Here is a 22,402-nt window from a genome sequence, read left to right on the forward strand (position 1 = left end):
CTGGATATTTTGTGCCACTGAGGACACCTTTATGGGTTGTGCCGCTGGGGACACCTTTATGTGTTGTGCCGCTAGGGACACCCAAAGTAATAGAGGTGCGGTGACCTCCCATAAAAGTAGAGGTACTAGGACCTCCAGTGCTCTTGGGGATAAAATCTAAGTTTTTACATTTTTGAGTCTTTTTCCCCTTGTATGAGTGAGATCTTCTTTAGGGAGAGTATGTTGGTCTAGAGAGTTGTTATCCTCATCACATATGAAGGATCTTTTAGATGTAATCACTTTAGACAAAGTCTCCAACATACAGGATCTCATTTCCTCGTGAATTATGTTTTTAAAAGCCTCATTGATTAAGTTGGGAGTAGGTGCGCTAGCCTCTGCTTCATCTGAATCGAAGTCAGACATAATAGGTGGAAGTAGGAAAGATAAAATGAATGGAGTATTCTCTTTCCTATTATTGATTTATTTATTTTAATATATGTTCTCTCTCCCCTTTTTTTTTTTAATAGAGTATAGTAATAAAGATTAATAAATAATTGTATTTCTTCCCTTTTTTTATGTAAGGTAGGGGAATGAGGGTTTAAAAAATAATAATTATATTAATATAACTCTCCTCTCCCCTTTCTTATTTTTTTGGGGGATTAAAGCTAAGGCTAAAGAATAAGAATAGAAGCGTAGAAACTGCCAACAGCTGTTCAACTCCTTTCCTCCGGTGATCGTAAAATGCGCTCGAGCGCGATCACCGGAGGCTGTTGACACGCTGGTTGCCAGGGAACAGGCAGCGCGTGGACAAAGGCCCGATAGGCAGCGTTGGACTTAAAATGGAGTTGAGGAATGTTCCCTGGCAACTCGACGACGTTAGCGTCGAGTTGCCAAGGTTCATTCCTCTAATCTTTGATGCGCACATGCGCCGATGTAGAATCGTATGAAAATTGGGATCGGACCGGACGTCAAGGTGAAGCGAGAGCGTGGATTGATCAGCGAAGCGGGCGGTTGATCAATGAAGTCCGGGTAGGAAGGGAGATTTTTATAGGTGTTGAATATAATATTAAACATTTAGATTTTAATTAGAGGGTGAGCGCATGGTCAAAACCCAACCTTCATAAATTGGAGGTGGTAATGACGAGAACGGAGGAGGAGAGAAAAGGGGGAGGGGGGAAGGCCCAAACACGGAGCGGAACGAGAGGCAGGACGTACGAAAGCACACATATACGAAGTGTATGAAGGGGAACACGGATATATAAAAAGTATAGTAAGGTAAAGTGACAAGTAAATTAGAAAAGATACATTGTCAGCACAAAATATAAATTTAAGTTAGAGAAGAAATGTAAGAGAACTTATCTGCCTGGAGCCGCATTTAAAAGAGGCTGAATGTTGTGGGCTCATGCCTTTTATTGTTATTTACGTTCTATTTGGAACACTTGCTTTATGATGTATGCGGCTGCTTGGAGACGCATTAAAAGTGATAAGCATAATGGTAGCCTCCGGTTTTGTAATGAAATCTCTAACATTTTGAGAATAAACCCTCCCACCATGCCAAGAAATGTCAGGATGGTTCTTGGAATGGTGGGCTAGTGTTTTCAGTCGGCTCCAAGAATGCCATATTATGACAAGGTTTGTTTCAATACAAACCCATGGAAATTCTGAACACTCTGTATCATATGTTTTCACTATTTTATGTTTTACATAACATTTAGACTAATCTGCATTACATATGCATACATATAAAGTGTGGTTTTAACATTAAAGTTGACCATACTTAGTGTAAGCTGTAGCTTAGTTTAAATGATTCATGGTAACATGAGCTGCCTTTTGGTTGCTGTGGATTTTCTCTTTCTCTTGTTTCAGGAGACAAGCTATAACTGCCAATTTTCAATTAACGTGTATTCTTTAGTTTAACGTTTCTGTAAATGTTAATCTATGTGCATTTCACGGAGATCTATATAATGAATCTCCACACCTGCACCGAGGACAGGATGACCGTGATGTATCATACTGCTACAAGATATCTCTTGAAGACCGTGCAGTAGAAACTTCTACTGTGAGGTATCTGGGAATAAAACTGAAAATACATCATGGTGAAAAGTTAGATTCTGATTAGTTCTCTTCATGGGAATCGTAGGTAGTCATTCTTCACTGTAAAGAATTGTATGGTTTAATTGTGCATTACTGAGCTAGCTAGATTCAGATGCCCTTTTGCATTCTCCTTAGAGAAGATGCTACTCTGCTCCTGCTCAAAGAGTTAGACTACTGAGCGAATCCATTCTCACTTACCTGATCGTGGGCCTTATTTAGAGTTCAGAAGATGAGTGACTCTGTCACAAACTAAATGGATAATCCATCCGCCTTATTACAAATGCATTGTATCCAATGGAATTTATTACAGCAGAAGGGATATCCATCAAGTTTGTGACATAGTAACCAATTTGTCCAACTCTAAATCAGGCCCTGAATCTTTGCTTGATTCTGCCCTTTAGAGTCTCTATTGGCTGAAACCTACTGCCTGTCCTTTCTCATAAATGTCCTGATTTCTTAGCTGTGTATATAACGGAATCCGCCCTTCTTGGAACCTGAATTTACTCAATTTTTCTCTTTGACAACTCAGCAATCTGTTTGCATTTATTTATTTTGGAATGATTTGAAATAATATAATGAAGACAATTATGTACTGACCTATAATTCTCGATAACCTTAACTAATTTGAATTTGCTGATAAACCTTCATGGTTTGCAAATCTCCTACTCTCTGCCCTCTTTGTGGACCTAATCTACTTCATTATTATTGATAAATAGTTGATTTGTTGATGTCAAGCCTCAGTCCAGTATTAAAGGTCTATCCGCTTGAGAGCAGCTTGTACTTGAGTTTGCACCAACGATCTGCACGGTGCAAATTCCATCCCTTTGCAGCACCTCCAAGTCTGCAGACATAGAATCGATCATTCTTGGGATGGGATTTTATTTAGCAGTTGTATTCTTGCAATCTTGCACCATTGATCACATGAGTTAAAACAATTTGATAAATTTACCAGATCATGCAGTTTATAAAAAAAAAAATACATATATATAACTGGACTGGGGCAGTGGTGGTGACAATGTAACCGTGTGTGTCTTAAATTGTATGATCTTCGGGGAATAAAAGGTAGGCAATGATATGTATTATTTGAGTATATGAATCATGGAGTGATAAGAAATTGAAAGGAGGCAAAGCACAATTTGAAGGGAAGAGAGACTGATTGAGATAAAGGGAATTTGATTTAAACAAGTGAGGAGAAAAGATCCAATGTGTAGCAATAACTGAGGTAGAATTGAAAATCAGCATTATGTTTGCCTTGATGCATAATAAGTAGTGTTAGAAATTGGGTAACTGGTTGACTGGGGTGTCAAGCAGCAACCGTAATCCTAGTCAGCGCAAGGCACCAGCAAACCCCAAATTAACTTGTGTTCAACCCCCTGGTAGCTTGACACAGAGCAGTCAGGCTTAATTTAGTGGCAATATGTAAAGTATTTGTGCAACACTTCAAACAGTAAAGCAGTGAAAATACCACACCAATGACAAAAATTCAATCAGTAGAACCAGAGTTATGATTTGTTTAAGAATAATCTGTAAAGTAGCACTTAAAAGCATAAAGCATTAACCGGGGATATCTGGTCGCATTGGACCTGGTCAAAGTCAAGAGTTCAGGCCGACTGTGATCGAGTTTTGGTTGGATACAGTCCCAGATTAGCCAGGATGACGATATACATTTTCAAGTTTTGTGCCATTTGTATTGGAGAGGATAGCAGGAAGCAAGTGAAGCATCTCGGGAAAGCGGGATTCGCGATGAAGATCCTCCATGGGTGTCAATGCTTGCTGTACGAAGAGTCAGGCTGGTGGCGTCTCGCGCTGAAAATCTGTGCGAGCAGTGTGGTTCCAGTTCAAACTGGTCCGTTTGTGGCCACAAAGAGCCCAAAAGCTTGATTTAAGAGCCTGCAAAGCCACACCAAGAGTCTAGGACCTAAGGGGCAGCCCTTGGGGGGGGGGGCAGAACCTCACCGAAGATGGGTCCAGGAGTTGTTGGGGGGCCTGTTATGTCCCTGAGGCTCAGATAAGGAGGCCAGCAGATTAGCCCTTTGAGACACTCTGGGATCCTGGGTTCAAGATGGTTTGCAGGTCCAGTCATTTTTTCCCAAGCAAGAGGGCAGTTAGCATCAGGTTAGCACAACAGCGGAACAGCTCCTTCAGATTAGCAGTCCAGCATAGTGGCAGTCCTTGTAGCAGCACAACAGTCCTTCCTTACAGAGTATCCACAGGTCCAGAAGTGTACAGAAGTGGTGGTGTCTGAGGTCTTTCTTTTCTACATGGGTGCCCTGGTTCTAGAAGGTAGGAGGAGCTTCTAGACAGTGGCTTTCGAATGCATGGAATTTCCAGCTTTCCCTGTCCAGGCTCCAAGCTGGCTGAGGTGGCAATGCAACAATTCAGGATTTTAGGCCCTTTGTGTGAAGTGAGGTTGGGTCCATTCCTCCATCCCATTCTGCTATTGATGGTCCATCCAGTCACACCTAACCTCCCATTGTCTGCGGCTGTCTAGGGGGAATACACAAAGCTCAACCTACACCCAGTCATGTGACCAGAGGCCGGCTGCAGGCACCAAATGGCTAAGCCAAGAAAATGCCAACTTTCTAGAAATGGCATTTTCAGAATTGTATTTTAAAATCTGACTTCCCCAAAAGATAGGATTTTAAAATAAGGTTCCAGAGACACCAAACATATACCAGATATCTCTTCTCATTTGGTACTTACACTTATAAAATGTAATAAGACAACTCCAATGTTATCCAATGGTAGAGACGGGCCTTGAGTACTGAAAAACTAATTTAAGAGATTTGCACTAACAGGACATGTAAGACTTAAAATTACATGTCCTACCTTTTAAATACCTGCTGTCTGGATTATCTAGTGCCTACCCTAGGGGTGACTACTATGTATTAAAAAGGAAGGTTGGGGCCTGGCAAACGGTTTACTTTGACAGGTCGAAATGGCAGGCCTGCACACACAGGCTCTGCAATGGCAGGCCTTAGACTTGTTTAGAGGGCTACTTAAGTAAATGGCACAATCAGAGCTGCAAGCCCACTAGTTGCATTTAATTTACAGCCACTGAGCACATGCAGTTCCACAGCACAAGCACTGGTTAGCAGTAGAAAGTAACCAGAATCCATACGTCCAACAAAAATGGGTTCAGTAAAATGGAAGCTGAGAGGTAAAATGTTTTGGGGGAATACCACCGTAAGGCAGACAGGTCTAACAAGCAGAGTCCAGCAATGTTTTTTTTTAAAGAATGCAAAACTTTAGGTTACCTCACTAGCAAGTGTTCCTTAGGACATATCTATCTGTATTATGTACTACAAACATGCTATTTTCAATTTCTTTTTTGTTAATTTCTATTTTTTTATTATTTTTTTTATTTCATCACAAAAAAGAAAAATACAGCTGAGGCTTAAATTCTCCATACTTATAATACAGTGGATAAGTGTCTATATAAAGCAAGTAAAAACCATAAGCAGCTAAGACCATATTCTGAAATAAAACCCAGAGCAGCATGAGGTCTATATACAGGCAATAAGATATTTTTTCAAAAGATTTTTAAAACCTTTGCGATTTGCTTCTCATGATAAACAAAGCTAAAAATGATAAAGGGATAAGAGGCAGAGATAGGAGCAGCCTTTCATTACAATTATAACCATACATTTAATTATGAACGGATTAATGGAGTAATCAAATATGTAAACAGGCCCCAGATCTTGTTTCCTTTTATCCTGCCCCTTTTCCCTCTCCGATCATAGAGCACTTTTTCTAAGTAATAGATATGTAGAAAGCGGCTTTTCCACTGTTGAAAGGTCGGAGGTTGCGGATCCAGCCAAGCAGAGGCAACACAGAGTCTTAGAACTGCCATTGCAATAAAGATCAGCTCTTCTCCCTCCTTCTCTGTTAATTCACTCACCCCCAATAACATAAGATGTGGTGACAGGGTAACCTCCTCTTTTAAAACAAGTTGCAGAAACCCAGAAATTTCTTGACCAAGTGGCTCTATGCGGGGGCATGAGGAAAAGATGTGTATTAAATCCGCCACCTGTGCCTTACACCTAAAGCAGTGGGTTCCTTCCACCCCCCCATCTCGCAATTTTAGCAGGTGTGATATAAAAGTCAAACAGGGTCTTATAATGTTGTGATTTCAGTTTGGCTGCACACAGCACAGAGTTCCCCAATTCGATTGACTCCAAAAAGCGGGAGTCCAAAACCCCCAGTTTATGCTGCCATCTTTGCCTATGTTTAGCTAAATCGTCTGGCAGCCCCAACAGCAAACAGCTATAAAGTTGTGAGATAGAAGAGCCAGAGTTACGAGTCAACAATTCAACTAAAACAACTTTTCCAAATCCTGCAGCGCCACCAGCTTTTTTAAGAAGGAAGTCCCTTATCTGTAAATATTTTAAAGGGTCGCGGGGGCCTATGCAGAATCGTTCGCGAATCATGTCGAAGGGAGCTATGTGATCTCCTTCCAAAAAATCAGCAATCCTATGAAAGCCGTTCCTGCCCCATCTTGCCAAACACTCATCTTGTAAGGCAGAGGGGAGCTGAACATTCCCGATCAAAGGGGTATACCTATTAAATCTACCCACTCCCAATTTTTTCCTTATACCAGCCCAGTTACGAAAAGCAGCTATTAAAACCTTAAATCGCGTTTTTTTAAATAGCTGGCTTCATAAAATTTTAGAAGGCATCCTTTAGCCCGAGTATCAATCAAGATTTCGAATATTGAAGGGACATAGCTAGGATCGTTTCTATCCCTAGTCTTGGCTCCAAGGAGAGACCCATAGTATTGCAGAATGGCAGCTAAATAATATAGTTTAAAGTGTGGGAGTCCCCATCCCCCTCTCTCCCTTGTAAGGGATAGGAATGCATTAGCTCTCCTTGTTCTGCCGTACGACCAAATAAATCTCGCTACTTCCCTCTCTATTAGATTAAACCAAGAATTGTGTATTTCAAGAGGAATTGTATGAAAGATATACAGCAGTTTTGGGAGAATAATCATTTTAATGATATTGCATCTCCCCATTATAGACAGCTTCAAATTGTCCCAGCGCTGGAGGTCATTTTTAATTTTCCCCAAGATAGTAGCCATATTTAAATCTACTATATCCTCGACCTTTGCTGTGATACAGACCCCTAAATAGACAGCTTTCCCGATAATTCGAGCGTCCGAAGCTGTGGCAAATCTATTTGTCAGGATCTGAGTTTTAGTTTTATTCAATAGATAACCCGAGTGGATCCCAAAATCTTCCGCTATATTTTCGACAGCTCGCATTGCTCCATCAGGATCAGAAGTAATTATAGCTACATCATCAGCATAGGCCATGAGCTTGGTGTCCCAGCCATGTAGGCTCACCGGAATAATACATGTCGAGGCCTCCAGCTGCCTAAGAAAGGGGTCTATTTATAATGCAAAAAGCAGGGGGGAGGACGGGTAGCCCTGCCTTGTCCCCCTGCTAATTAAAAAGGCCGCCAATTCCTCACCCATTTTTCTTAATCGTGCAGTGGTGTTTATGTATAGAACCCGTAATGAATTAATAAATGGAACCCCGAGGGCGTTAAGCTCCAAGACCTTCCATAAATAGTTCCATGCCACACGGTCGAACGCCTTCTCGGCGACCAAGAAGGCAACTCCTATAGGCTTAGAGAGAGCTTCGGTAGCGTCAAAGAGTGTGATTATCCTTCTGACGTGATGTTCCGTCCCACTACCCTGAATAAATCTGTGTTGCCAAATTGAGACTAATTGATGCATTATGGTATTCAGCCGAGTGGCTAGGATCTTCGAATATAGTTTGGCATCACTATTAAGCAGCGTAATGGGCATGTATGAGCCCAGACTGATAGGATCTTTACCCTTCTTTAAAAAGATAACAATATTAGCTGTACCCCAAGAGCAGGGTGGTAGAGCACCCTCCCTAACCTCTTTAAATACCCCAAGCATAGCCTGGCATATCCCTGTAAAGAAAACCTTATAAAACTCTATAGGTATACAATCGGTGTTGGTGGCCTTACCTGCAGGTAAGGATTGGATTGCTCAATATAACCCCTTTTGCGAGATAGCCAGCCCCAAGTGTATACCCTCCTCCTGTGATACCTTTCCCCTTGGCCGAAATACTGAGAGATTCTCCTCCGAAAGAGTACCAGAGGAAGCGGCACTGTATAAATCCTCATAAAACTCTCTAAAAACCTCCCTGATATCCCCCGGGTCTGTGACAACCTCCCCCCTCATGTTCTTAACCCGTTCGATATGACCTGATGCAACCTGTTGCCTGGCCCTGATTGCCAATAAACGACCAACATTTTCGCTGAATTCATAGCAATCTTGCCTTTTGGCCAGGTATTTCCCTGCTGTCTTTTCAGCGTTGAAGTCAGATAAGCAAGCTTTAATAACTGAGATGGAATTCAGGGTTGCGGAAAGATCTTCTCCTTTGTCTACTTTACTTATTAATTCTGTCTCTAAATCTGTAAGCTTCTGATAAAACAATTTAATCTGTGCAATCCCTTTTTTTTGCTTGGTAAGGCTATATTGCAATGTCTCCCCTCTCATAGCTGCCTTAAACGCATCCCACATCATCCCAGAAGGGGCGCTACCAATATTATTCTTTAAAAAGTCTCTAATCCAAACTCTCACATAATCAACATATTCATTATCCGACAGCAGTGCCCACTCAAATATCCAGCCAGAATGCTTCTTTCGTATCCCATTAAATGTTAGCTCCAAGACAATAGGGTTATGGTCTGACATAACTCTAGGAAACAGCTCCACTCTAGCCTGCTGCGTAAGTTCTGGGGAGACTAAAAAATAATCAAGCCGAGCAAATTTACCATGGGGGGACGAATAAAAAGTCTAGCCAGGATCATCAGGTTTTAATTTAGCCCATACATCAACTAAACCTATATCTTTTAATAAATTGATGTATGCCCTCGTGGAGCGCGGTTTGCGCCCTTTACTAGAAACTCCAGTCTCGCCCGGGCTTCCCCTTGAACCATTAATATTTAAATCTCCACAGACCACATATGATGCCGGCCAGGAAGGCAGTTCATTGGCTAGGAAATGCAATACATCCGGATCATCTAACACTGGAGCATATACAGAGCATAGTGTAAAAGAGCCAGCACCATTCTTGCACTCCATTATGACCCATCTGCCATTCCTGTCCACAATCTTCTTCCCCCTCAAAGAAAAAGAACTACTCTTCGAAAGAATGGCAACCCCCTTGGTCTTAGCATCTTGCGAGGTGTATGCTAAGACCTTCAGCCCAAAAGTGTTATACAAATCACAATCTTTCAGTGCAATATGGGTTTCCTGCAGGCAGTACAGATTGGCCTTGAGGGCTTTGAGATCTTCTTGTACCTTTCTCCTTTTAATACTACCATTAAGCCCTCAAATATTGATAGTAGCAATTCGTAATTTAGCCATTATATCTTTTAAGATTTTTCAGACTGTACCACCAGCTTGCTTTATCTAGAATATTAAATTGCCTGTCAAATCTGCTAATCCTGCCATTCATCACAATTGGTCCCTGGTTTTTAATACTCTCAAGAGAAACACAAAAATCCACAAAAAACACTTCAGCTGTCGTTCACCCTTCACCATTCCAACCTGTGCCCCCCCTGTACCTTCCCTTCCCTTCCTCCACCCCCCCTCCCTCCCCTCCCTTTGAAAGCAGCCGGGGTCCGAGTGATGGAGGTAGCTAGATCACCGCAGCCCCTCCCCAGCCCCTTCTGCACCCCTCTATTCTTCAAGAAAAGAAAGCCCAAAAGCACCCTATAAGGCCCATTAGAAGGAGAGACGGCCTAATCTAGTCCTTATCTGATATCTTATTTCCCAGTGACTTGCTCTAGGTACTCTCTCACCTGAATTTCAGAGGAAAAGAACTTAAAAGTGCCTCTGACAACAGTCAGGCCGGAGCCAGCAAATATGCCTCAAAACCTGCATCTTGGTAGGGTTTAATTAGCTGCCGCAAACGCCACCTGCGTTCCACCGTGATGTGGCAGAAATCGGGGCGAACAAAAAAGGAAGAATCCTTATACTGTCTTCTAGCTTCGGGGTGAGCTTTTCAAAGATAGCCTGTCTAATCAGGAAATTACCAAAAAAGACTAAGATTGCCCTCGGTTGGTTAGTGTCCCTGCCAGGAGTTTTACGGAGGACAGCTGGGAACCGGTGCACCCTCTGTATTTCTCGGTGCCAATCCCAGCTCCCTAGTTCCGGTAAGGCAGACTTGAGTAAATCAAGTATAAAAGCACGGATGTCCTCCCCCTCCAGTCCTTCCTTGATCCCAAGCAAGCGGAGATTATTCCTACTCTGGCGGTTTTTCATGTCTTCCAGCTTCCACATCGCATCTTTTAATTGAGCTTCATGGGATGTGGAGTCTTTAAACAAAACAGGGTACAAAGTTCCTCTGGCACTTAGAAGAGATATCGGGGGAGCGAATAATAAGTGAGGAAAAGGTAATCCTCCACTTGCTCCCGGGTATAGCCAAGGGAAGAGCAGGGGGAATTCCCTTGGTGGAACTAGAGCTCTCACACACCCAGCGAACTAGGTGTCATGCTTCATCATATGAGCTTGCCCCTCGTCAGGTCGGCGCTGCAGTACTTGACGGGCTCCCGAACCGGGGCTCTTTATCGGGGATCTTTTGTTCCTGCCGGTCGGTGCATGGGGGTGAGGGGCCTAGTGTGTGTAGATGTGAATGAAAGTGGGTTAAAACGGGTCAGTTAGTCCTAGTCTGTATTTATTCAGAAGGTAAACTGCCCGATTAAAATGGTGTAGAGTGGCTGTGTACTAGAGATAAGTTATCTAGTTGTGTAGCTCTACTCTAAAGATCAACATGTTTCATGCCTTGTATGTCAGGAGGATCTGGGCACTTCTTCAGGATCAGGAAAACCTATTTACACTACGTGGTAAGGTGCGTTCTACATACCATGTTCTCAGGTCCGTGACCTGAAAAGTAAGTTAGGATTAGTTAAGCATGATAAATATGTCTCTTCTTACTGCTAACAAATATCATCGTGGATTGGTGAAAGTACTGTCACAATCACATAATAGACTAAAGTCACCGTACCCACAGGTAGATCAAATTCAAAACCTATACTGTGAGGTGCCTATGTGAGCTAAGCGGGATCAGTATTAAAGAAATAATAGTAAGGTTAAAAACTGAATAACAGTTATATATTGCTCATGGAAGGCTTTAAGCGTAACGGGAGTAGAGATGTATTGGCTAGACTCACCTAGTCTGTTACTAAAGGTTACTAGCAACAGTCCTGGCGGTAACATAAAATGGACACCGATTGGGTCCTGTAAAATATAAGTAAAAATCAAGGATGTACAGTTATGGATATCAGTGAGAAAAATTCAGTAAGCAAAAGTAGGCAGTGAACCTACCAAGGGATGAGCGCTAATAACGGGTGCATGAGGGGAGCTACCTCGACCCATGTAGGGCGAATCCCAATTGAAAACAACCGCGGACCGGTGACTAGGGTGGTGAGCGGTAATGGAAATTCCGCCGCGCGTCAAAAGTTCACCGGTCGGGTCGGGAGGGAGGGGGATTGCACTCGGGGGAGGTGTACACCAAAGCAACCCAGATATAGCTCTCAGCGGTGGGGGCGCCGAGATCCGCATCTGAGATATGTAACAAGGAGACTGAGAGTTCGTGAAAAAGCACTTACCCGCGTCGATTCACGCTTGGCTGAGTCACCTACCCTGCCGCCAGGAACCGGGGTGGAACCTGGTAGAGGTTGTGGCGGGAGGATATACTATGCATCTCCGAGGTAAAAAGCGTCGTAACGTAGGGGGCGTGTGACGCGCATGGAGCGTCATAGGAGGCGCTCGCGTATAACACGTAATGTTAGGTGTTCCTATTGAAGCAGGTCTAAAACGTGGCGGCCATATTGGTGCAGAATAGAACTGCGTGACTAATGTAAAAAATAAATAAGGAAAAACCTTCCACAGTGGCAAGGGAACTATCTATTTGTTTTACTAATGCAGTGCCAGGTGAAGCAATGCAAAGTGGTATAAAGGTTTGATGTAAATAGCGTCAATTCCCATGTAAAGGTAATCCTAATACCAAGTGGCACCGCAGTAAAAAGGTATTGTGGTATTGTCTTCCCTTACAGCGGATAGTTCTTTCTCGACAACATCAGTTCTCTCTTCAATATCATTCATCCGTTCCCCGATCTCTGCACAGGCTTTACCAACTTAGCGGACTGCGCTTTCTAGCTTTTTTGCTGCTTGTCTAGCTTTCTTACCATCCGCTCTAGTCTCTGCACGATGTTCCTTTATTGATTCTAGAATCATACTTAATGCGGAGTTCACATCTGTTGTCTCTTTATGTTGTTCCTCCAAGGGGCCTGCGATCGAAGCCACTGCTGAATCCGTGACCAATAATCCTGGTATGAGAATAGTCTCCCCCTTTTCAGACCAATGCCGGTTGACCGCCTTCCCTGATTTATCTGCATCTCAGCCGATCGCCTTTTCCCCTTAGAGGACCTTCGTTGCTTTTGGCGCTTTAGGGCAGTCTCTGGAGCCTAAAGAGTACTAGAGTCTGAAGTCAAGATGCTATCCCCGCTTCCACTGTGGTCAGAGTATGAGAGACCTGACAGAGAATCCTCAGCGAGTGAATAGAACGTATCTGTATTATCCGATATGATGTCATCAGTAGCACCTTCTTATATAGTTATGGGCATACCAGCAGAGGGATCAGATATAGTATGAGATCCGCAAACAGTGGCGTCCGGCGCCATCTCGCTTGGTGTGCTGACCCCATCTTCTCCCAGGGTTTCAGGCTGCGTCATCAAGAACTCGCCCAAAGAGTTCCCTTGAGACTCACTAAAGGGCTGGGCCTGAGATTCTAGGTTCATGTCTTGCGTAAGATCAGAGGTGCATATTTTTTGTAAACCCTCCTTAGTTTAAAAAAAATCTGTAATAGCAGGTTGAGGCAGTGCAAAGTTTGGGACAAGATCATCCCCATCCAGGGTTGCCCCCCCTTCTTCCAGCGTCTTTGAGACTGTTGTCTTCCGTCCCCCAGTTTGTGAGAGCTCAGCCGGGGTCTTCCGTTTTCCAACTGCCCCGCTATCCACTTGTTTTCCCAAATTGCATGGATCATTAGGCTTAGCCACTTGGCTTGTGCCTTGAGTTTGCACAGAGTTCCTTCCCGCAGATTCTTTACCAGCTTTTAAGTCTTTGGAGGCATATTTCTGCGTTCTTTTATATAGCTAGGGCCAAAGATTGCTCTCTGCACTTTCTGTGCCAATTTATGCCCAAAGGTTAGCGCAGAGTCAAGCCAGAACCTCCAGAAAGAGCGAAGCGACAGGGAGCTGAAAATCAAAGGGTTACACTGGCTCGTTGCAGTGGCAGCCGACTCACAGCCCTGCCCCGCCTCCTTCAACTGAAGCCTGGAGGCTCCGCCCGGTGTATCTTCAGGCCTCCTGACGCTCGGCTGGAGCTCCGTAATCATGCGAGAGAGACAACCCATTCACCATGCGCCAGCAACCGCCGCACTTGATCCGTGATCCGTGGCAAAAAGGTGAGCGAAAAAAACTGGTAATATTCCTCCTGCTAGGGGCACATTGGGGCTGAAGAAGGAGAGCTGCTGCGGCGGACTACACTGCTGCCGCCATCTTGCTTTCCCGACTGAAACTCGGACCGCTATTTTCCATTTCTTACCATGCATTAGTGCATTCCATATAAATGCACTGCATTCAGTGTTTGTGGAAATATCAATTAAATGCACAACCTTTGTTAAACTATATACCCTGACTCTCATTATAATGTCAAAATTGGATTTTCAATATTTTAATTCCCCTTCCAAAATCTAATACATCATCAAACAACACAAGTTATTTACATAAATACACATGCATCACAAACACATACATATAAATATACATGTACCTCCACATATTAAAATCCTAAATCACCATCCATTCACCGAATAGTGTTTCTATAAACTCATAACTATTACTCACTGAAATTACTTAATGTCCAGGTGCCCATACTTCGAACGGGGCATATTTCTAACGTGCCCAATAATGGTCATTGAAACATCTACTGCCAGTAAGGGGCACACCTATGTTGCCAGATAGCAGTCTCCACAGCTCCCTTTATTGCTTAAGTTAGTACCTGCATGTACGATATCTTTGTACATGGCTGATTTTTCTTTCTGGATTAAAAGCAGACTATGTAATCTTTGAGGGCCAAATTGCCCAAACCTTCTTTGCATCTACATTCCACTAAGATGCCCAAGTAGTATCATCTTCAAATGGAAATGAAGATCCTGATTCTCACAATCATGATCTACCAACAGTTATACTTTCAGATGAAATTTACAATTGTTGAAATTTGACCAAGTGGCACAATTTTCTGTATAACGTGTATGGAAACAATGATCATTCTAAGGGAGTTGGGTGGCCTTCTTGAATTATGGAAAGACAAAGAGTCATAACTTTGTGTGAATTCACAAACATTTCCACTGAAATTTCCCACTATTAAATTGCCACATAAACCTTACTCCTAAAGATGTTTGGAGTGAGCTTATATCTAGGGTGTAAAGGAATGCAGGTGATTGGGTGTCTCCACCTGGAAACGTTGATCAGGTAGGGAAAAAAAACAAGGTAAATTTGCAACTGCCATTATCCCTGACCATAGCCGCCTCCACACAGTCCCCACAAGTAGGTTTAGAAGAACGAGGACAAGACTGGAACTTTGTGATTTGAATATATTTTCATGGATTCTCCTAAGTATTTTTTGTGAGTCCCTCAAAATCAGCAAATAAAAGGCAATCTTACACATACGTCTACTACTATTGTTCCTAAGAATTCGAAAATGTAAAACTCAAGTCTATTCACTTTGGCAATGCTTGTAACATACCACACTTCCTCATCTGTTGTTTATTATTTTATTTAATATTTGTGCTTCACATCTATAGTGGTAATACTCACTTACATCCAATATTGGTGAGTATTTAGAGTTTCTTATAAGCTCTTAGCAACTGCTTTTTAAATGATTCCAGACTGGAAGCAGGATAAGTGGTTCCGCTCCTAGTATTTCCAGGTTCATCCATGTCGACTGAGGCTGCAATGAAGCCCATAGTTTCCTGTCCAATTTGAATTTGACCTGGATAGCATAACAGGAGTGGGTTTTTTCAGTGCAGCAATTACTATGTCATAATCACCCTTATCTGATTTACTAAACAGAGCACATCAAATACCATGGATGGTACATATGATTCATACAGTAGTACAAATAGTGGCTCCCGTAAGTCAGCGCATCTATATGATAGCACTATGAGTTCTTGATGAAAAGGTCAGGATATCAACATGGAATTGTTACACTCACCAGGACCCAGAAGTACCCTATCTCCTAATCCCTATGGCACCCCTCACTCTGGGCACACCCACCAGCTAGGTGAAATGTGGATGATCCATGATCCTCGTAGGAGAACCTGCACAGTCATGTGGATCACAATGAGTAAATATTCACTCCTGTCCTTCCTTACAGGGTACTGACATGGGAATGTTCCACCTGTGATGCTCACAGCTAGGCCATTAAGCCTGTTGAATGGCTGACAGGCAGCAGTGATGCCAGCATCCACACATAATAAAAGATAGGAAGCTTTTCTATTTTCGAATCACTACTAGACTGTGGATCTCAAAGGTGGCCTGTATGTCCGGGCTCACATACTGAGATCCAGTGTACCTTCTTGCCTGCCACGTCTAGGGCCATTGCATCTTCAGAAAGGGTCTCTCGAAGTAAAAATCTCCTTAGTCTTGGATTAGTGCCTACGGTCCATCTCTTACAGTCTGCCTCACTGCTTGTCCTATAGTGGGGATCGTCCTAGCTAAAGACTTCTCCAGGAGAGTACCTCACAAGGTGCACACCTCCTGCTTCCCTTGACGCATCCTACCGCTCTGACCTCCAGAGTTTAACTCTTCTCAGAGTACTGCCAGACATACAGAGCTACTGACTGGGTCAATCACCAGCCCAATGGCACACTGACAACGAGGCGCTTTGATGGGACCATCAGACGAGTACACTATTGCTAAGGTAAACCAGTCGCTTGTGGGACCGCTGCTATGCGGTGTGCAGCACTGGCACCTACAGGGATCACAGAAACATGCATCCACTTCACATTCACCTGCCTGATAGTGACATATGCACTAGAGAGGGACTGTGTGCTTGTATGTATCTTGTCTGTGTCTATGCCTACTCCTGTGTGCAGTCTGTGTGTGTACAAAGGTAAGTGTATATATGTTATTTGTTGTTATAGGTTCCTTTACGTGTGCATTTTGCAAACCTGTGTATAAATACCTGTAACTGTGTTGTCTTGTGTCTACGGGCGTTTTGTTCAAGCTGTTTATGTCTATGTTTGTGTTTGTCGGTTATGTGTCAAGCATTTGAACAAAGCAAAAATCGAAGTTAGTCTTGTAAGTGTTTGATTTTCTTTCTTTTGCAGCACGATTCCATGCTTAGTATAAAAGCCGATGCAGAAAGAACAATTGATAGACAGAATACAGAATAATGTCATACATTCACCCCAGTACAGAGATCTGGGCCTAAATCCATCGTTTGTTTGCTCTCCATGCCATTCCAGTTTGAACCCAACCATATGCAAATAAGTCTTCACCTTGCGCCCAAAGGGAACAGTCAAGCCCGAACTGCCAGGCCAAGTCCTCCCTACACTTGAAACAAGCATCCTAGTACCCGTTTCGGGGTTTCATCCCTCATCAGCCAGGATAGCTTGACTTCAGTGGCATGGAGAGCACGGGACCCATGTCTGGGCATACCCGTCCCACTCAGAGTGACAAATGCAAAAATAACAATTGATGACATGGCAAGCTGAGCAAAAAAACGATGGATTTAGGCCCAGATCTCTGTACTGGGGTGAATGTATGAAATTGTTCTGCATTCTGTCCAACAATTGTTCTTTTTGCATTTGTCACCCTGAGCAGGATGGGTATGCCCAGCTGTGGGTCCCATGCTCTCCAAGCCACTGGCGTCAAGCTCGACTGGCTGATGAGGGGTGTTACCCTGACACCGGTCCCAGGATGCTTTTTTCCTGTCCAGGGAGGACCTTGCCTGGCAGTACAGGCTGGATTGTTCACATTGTGAGCAGGGTCTAGACTGATTTGCATATGGCTGGGTTCAAACTGGAATGGCATGGGGAAAAGAAACCCAATGGATTTAGGCCCCGATCTTTGTACCTGGGTGAATGTATGACATTGTTCTGCCTTCTGTCCATCAATTGTTCTTTTTGCATTTGTCAACCCGAGTGAGAGGGGTATGCCTAGACCTGGATCCTGTGCTCTCCACGCCACTGGAGTCAAGCTAGCCTGGCTGATGAGGGGTGTTACCCCGAAACCAGTTCCATGATGCTGGCCCGGCAGTTCGGGCTGGACTGTTCACATAGGGAGCAGGGTTAAGACTGATTTGCATATGGCTGTGTTCAAACTGGAATGGCATGGGGAGCAAAAAAACGATGGATTTAGGCCCAGATCTCTGTACTGGGGTGAATGTATGACATTATTCTGCATTCTGTCCATTAATTGTTCTTGTTGCATGTGTCACCCCGAGTGGGACTGGTATGTCCATATGTGGGCCAAGTGCTCTCCACAACACTGGAGTCAAGCTAGCCCGGCTTATGAGGGGTGTTATCCCGAAACTGGTCCTAGGATGCTTGTTTCCAGTCCAGGGAGGACCTGGTCTGGCAGTTTGTGCTGGACTGTTTCCATAGGGAGCAGAGTCAAGACTGATTTGCAAATGGCTGGGTTCAAACTGGAATGGCATGGGGAGCAAAAAAACGATGGATTTAGGGCATATCTCTGTACTGGGTTGAATGTATGACATTGTTCTGCTTCTGTCCATCAATTGTTCTTTTTGCATTAGTATAAAAGCCGAGCTGTTCTCGAAGCCTTCAGTCAATAGTTCTCTATTGGAAAAGAGGGGCGGTTCTCTCAAGTACAATCTATGTTTGCAAAAGGCAGGATTTAGTATGTGCTTCAAGTAAGGGAGAGCGCTTGAAATGATCATCTTTGTTTGCTTTTATGAGCATAAACTAAGAATCTGAACATTTGAACATATGCCAACTACAGTTGCTTCCTTAAGCTTTTTTTTCCCTCAAAGGCTCACAGGTTAATCAAACGCACATTATGCAAATCCTTCCTCCGTGGTTGACTGTCTTGACTTAAGTGCTCCCTACAGTGATCAGTGGAAGAGAATGATGTTCATAATCTGTGGTGTTCCCTGGTGTATTGCAAACAACTCCTTGTTCCAAATACTAATTCTGCCTCTAAAGAGGTCATTTCCTGTGGAAGATTATCCTCGTCTCTCATTGAGCAGCATTGTCTTTAGCTGCAGCCTCCGAATGTACTTGTTAGCAGCAGCGCTTAATTTGAGCCGGAGCGTGCGTGAGTTGGCCCACCAGCACTCATTTTTGGACCAACCCTTATTTTCCCTTATCAGACTTTGACCCAGAGCGAGTGAGAGTGAAGGGACAAAAGGGGGAAAGATGGAAGAAGGGAAATACGGAAAAACAGTGACAAAGGTTAAATCCCTGAATGAAAGAGAACCTGCAATAAGGAGATAGTGGGACAGGGAGCGCCTGATGGTGGATGAAAGAAGCATGCGGTGGAATCAAGATGTGTCAGCCTTACTGTTCGGCACCCCCAAGTTCGATAGTGCCTGCCAAGGCTTCTGAGCAAAACATTGGGTCCCAGCATTTATTCTTTTACAAATTAAGCCCTGGTCACCAATTGGGCAGAAATGGCCACACATTATAACGTCCTGCATTCTATGAGACTATGTACACAGTGTTCCAAAATGTAAAAGTTGTCAAATTAAGCCTTATAGCACATACATTTTATTCACCTAAAACTGTCAGCAAACTGGACAGATTGGTTCCAGTTTTCATATAACGGATTATACTCTAAAGAAAATGAACATTCCACTGAAGTTTGTAATGAATTATGTAGACCATTATATCTATCACAACATTCGGGCCGACGTGTTCATAGACTCACTTTCACATGGAAGTAAGCATCAGAATGAGATCTGGCCTCATGCAGAGATATTAAGAGACTCTCACATCCCTTTTAAATATTGGCTTATAGAGTGGGTTATACAGCATAGCATCTCATCCACATTCCATAATATCTAGGAGATATGTTTGATAAGCAATAGCCAGACTACTTCTAAACTAGTATCTTTTTCTACTTTTTTTATAAACAAAAAGAAAAACCCCAATACACCACCCCGCCCCCCCAACCCAACACATTAGTTTACAGGAGAAATTCAGCCAAATATTAATAGGCTTGTGACAAAATATTTGCTTTTCGAGTAGCACAGTTAAAAAATGACATCAATTCATTATGGTGACAAAGTAACTCATCATATAATAAGCCCCACATGTGTCTTAGAGTAATAAGTGGCTTAAAGCATTGCAATAATTCATTGCAGTAACAAATAGATTGTAGCAGTGCATTTAGAATGTGGTACAGGCCAAGGGTGCCCCAAATATTATTTTTTACTTGGCCAAATAATTACCCCCCCCCCCCCCTTATTCAAACAGTCCCAGATTCTCAGCCCTTTTTCCTTTCTCGAAGACCGTTTCTTGCATAAACCGCCTTTTGCAGGTTATACACTGATAAAAGCCGGGCCAGACATTGGTGAAAAGAGGAAGGATTAGTGTCGAGCCAGGCTGAGGCAACACATAACCTAAAAATAGCCATAGAGATACAGAGCAAAGCCCCTCCCTCATCTGATTCCACACTTTCTTGTACCATCAGCAGCGGTGGCTTGGCGATGCAGCGCGCGCAAGGTAAATAGTTTTATTTATTTATTTACTTACTTTACTCCGTTCCGTCGTATATCCGAGTCCACTTCCCCTCCACACTGCCCCTCCCCCGCAACACCCCTCCGCCCCGCAGCACTGCCTCTGCGAGCCACCACTGACCATCATTAATATCAGAGAGGGGGTTAAAGATACTTTCAGGGAGAGTTTATCTCTGAAATTCTTTTTTTATTTCATCGATCACAGGAGATAGAGAGCCACAGGTAGCGAACAAATGGACAATGCCAGCCCCGTACAACGTGCATAGTGGACAGCGTGTTCCTTCCATTTTGCATTTCTGTATGGAGTATAATATAAAAGAAAAGATAATTAACACGGATTGTGCCAATGAGAAAACTTGGTGAAATACCAAATCCGACTTTCACTTGACACTTTGCAGAGTATTTTTCTAGATCATCTTTCATTAAATTATTGAGAAGATTGTATATAGTACCAATTCAGGATGTTTCGGATCTGTCAGTTTCTCTATAAATTCAATTTTTAAAGACCCTGCCGACCCGCCCCATTTGCGTTGTGAAACATTCAGGATTTGGAGATACTTAAAAAAATCTTTATGATTATGATCAAATCTGTTCTAAGGTCGTTAAATGAAATAAGGCCGGTTGATGAATAAAATGCCCCTAGTTTATTAATTCCGGCATTAATCCATATGAAAATCTCAAAGATCTCTGGTAGGTTCTTATTACCCCGAAGGGGCATTTAAAAGTTCAGTCTGCCTATACCCAACAGTCTCTGAACTGATGTCCAAACCTTAAAGGCACAAAGAAGGGTCTTAAAATGCACCCATTTTTAATTTTTAATACCCGAGTTCTAGCTGTCGCCATAGACAGCCCCAGGCTTCTGTGCTGATTAGCAATTTGAAGGTGGGGGAGGATCTGGCGTATGTCTGCTAAAGCATTCATGCAGAAGAACGGCACAGTGCTGTAGGGTGATAGCCCAGTATTATAACTAAGGTTAGGAAAAGCCCACCGCCCCTCCTAACTTTTGGAAGTTACAAAAATGTTATAGATCTTCTGGATCACAAATAGGCCCAAAGAAATTGTGAAAAAAGGCCATCATATTTCTTCCACCACCGATTAGAAAATTCTAGTAGTATTGCTCTAATTAAATACAAACTTTTAGGGAAAAATATCATTTTTACTACATTACATCTACCCACTAGGAATAGATGTAAGTTGTTTAGCCTAACGAGCGCTTTGTTGGTCTTATCAGCCAAAGGAGCTACATTCTCTTTATTAGTTTTGTCTGTGTTTGCGGTTAAGGTAACACTCACAAACACCGCGTTTTTCACAACTCTATAATCCACCACACCAAGGGTATCTTCTTGTTTTGTTTTTTTTTGTTTACATTTGTTTATTGGGATTTAACATTTCATGTTACAAGTTAACACATAATATCATTATAGTATCTTGACAAGTGCCTGCAGACAGATGAAAAATGACTGTGGAGAATAGAATGTACCTCATTACTGCATATCAAACACTATAGATTAGGCACAGTAAAAAGTCCTGGGAGGTACCCCCTTGCCGGACTCTGTTTCTGTAGTAGTATGCTTTCTAGAACCTGGCTGGGTTAGTTTCCCATGAGCGTGGAATGATGTCTTATCCCCACATTTCCCTTTGTGTGCTATCACAGACAATTTTTCATGAATGCGTTCCCGTTTGAGAGTCATCGGGTCGGAAATGCTGGTGAAGAAGCAAAACTACTAACTTGGGGGTGAGCTTGGGAAGATGTTGGGGAGCAGCCAGAATGTATATCTGTGAGATCAATTGTGTGGATGGTTGTGTTTCCATTTCACCGTAGGTGTCATGCGTGTGAGGGGGGCCGTGGTGAATCATCCTGGCACAGTTGTTGAGACCACCTGACATAGAGCTGGCAAGGGTATCTTTTCGTTAATAATAATTTGTGTCTTGCCTTTATTTAAGGAGTACCCCCTTGCATGTGGACCGGAAGAATAGTTTAGTATTTTTAAAAGAAACAAAAGAACTTCCAAAACAGATGGCAAAACCTACTAACTTAATATTACAGCTTCATTGCAGGAAATATATACACACGTGACAACTGACATGGCATTAAAAATGAAAGCAACATTTTTGGTGTCAATCCTTTTTCAATCCCACGCACTCGTGTAGTAACAGGAACCACTGTGGTTCTCCTAACTTCCCAAGGAGGAAATGCCTGTAGTCCCGCTCGCTGGTTGTTGCTGTATTTGGTTCTCTGTTCCAACATGCATTGGAACTGATCAACAATGTGAAGTCCTTTCTAGATGCAAATATATATTTGTCAAAATGGTCATCACCACCACAAAACAGTCGAAAACTATGGCTTCTTCAATCGAGCAAATATCAAAGCGCAGACGTAGAGAGCACTGCAATACAGTCAAAAAACACAACACCCTCTGCCATTACTGGATAGTAACTCTTTTCACTCAACACCAAACGTGGGCATAAGCACGCTGACACGATGACATTCAGCAATAAAGGAAAACTACAACAGGC

The 22,402-nt window shown here is 43.0% G+C and overlaps 1 long non-coding RNA gene across 1 annotated transcript in view; it reads left to right on the top strand.

Annotated features, from left to right (window-relative positions):
* The first annotated feature begins 13,437 nt into the window (after nt 1-13,437).
* LOC146862855 (uncharacterized) overlaps nt 13,438-22,402 on the top strand; it is a 165,837-nt gene continuing 156,872 nt past the window's right edge. The window contains exon 1 of the long non-coding RNA XR_014978190.1: nt 13,438-13,583. This is a non-coding gene — a long non-coding RNA (uncharacterized LOC146862855). The remainder of the gene's footprint in view (nt 13,584-22,402) is intronic.

Source organism: Triturus cristatus, chromosome 2_2 (genome assembly GCF_964204655.1).
Source record: "Triturus cristatus chromosome 2_2, aTriCri1.1, whole genome shotgun sequence".
Lineage (NCBI taxonomy): Eukaryota > Metazoa > Chordata > Amphibia > Caudata > Salamandridae > Triturus > Triturus cristatus.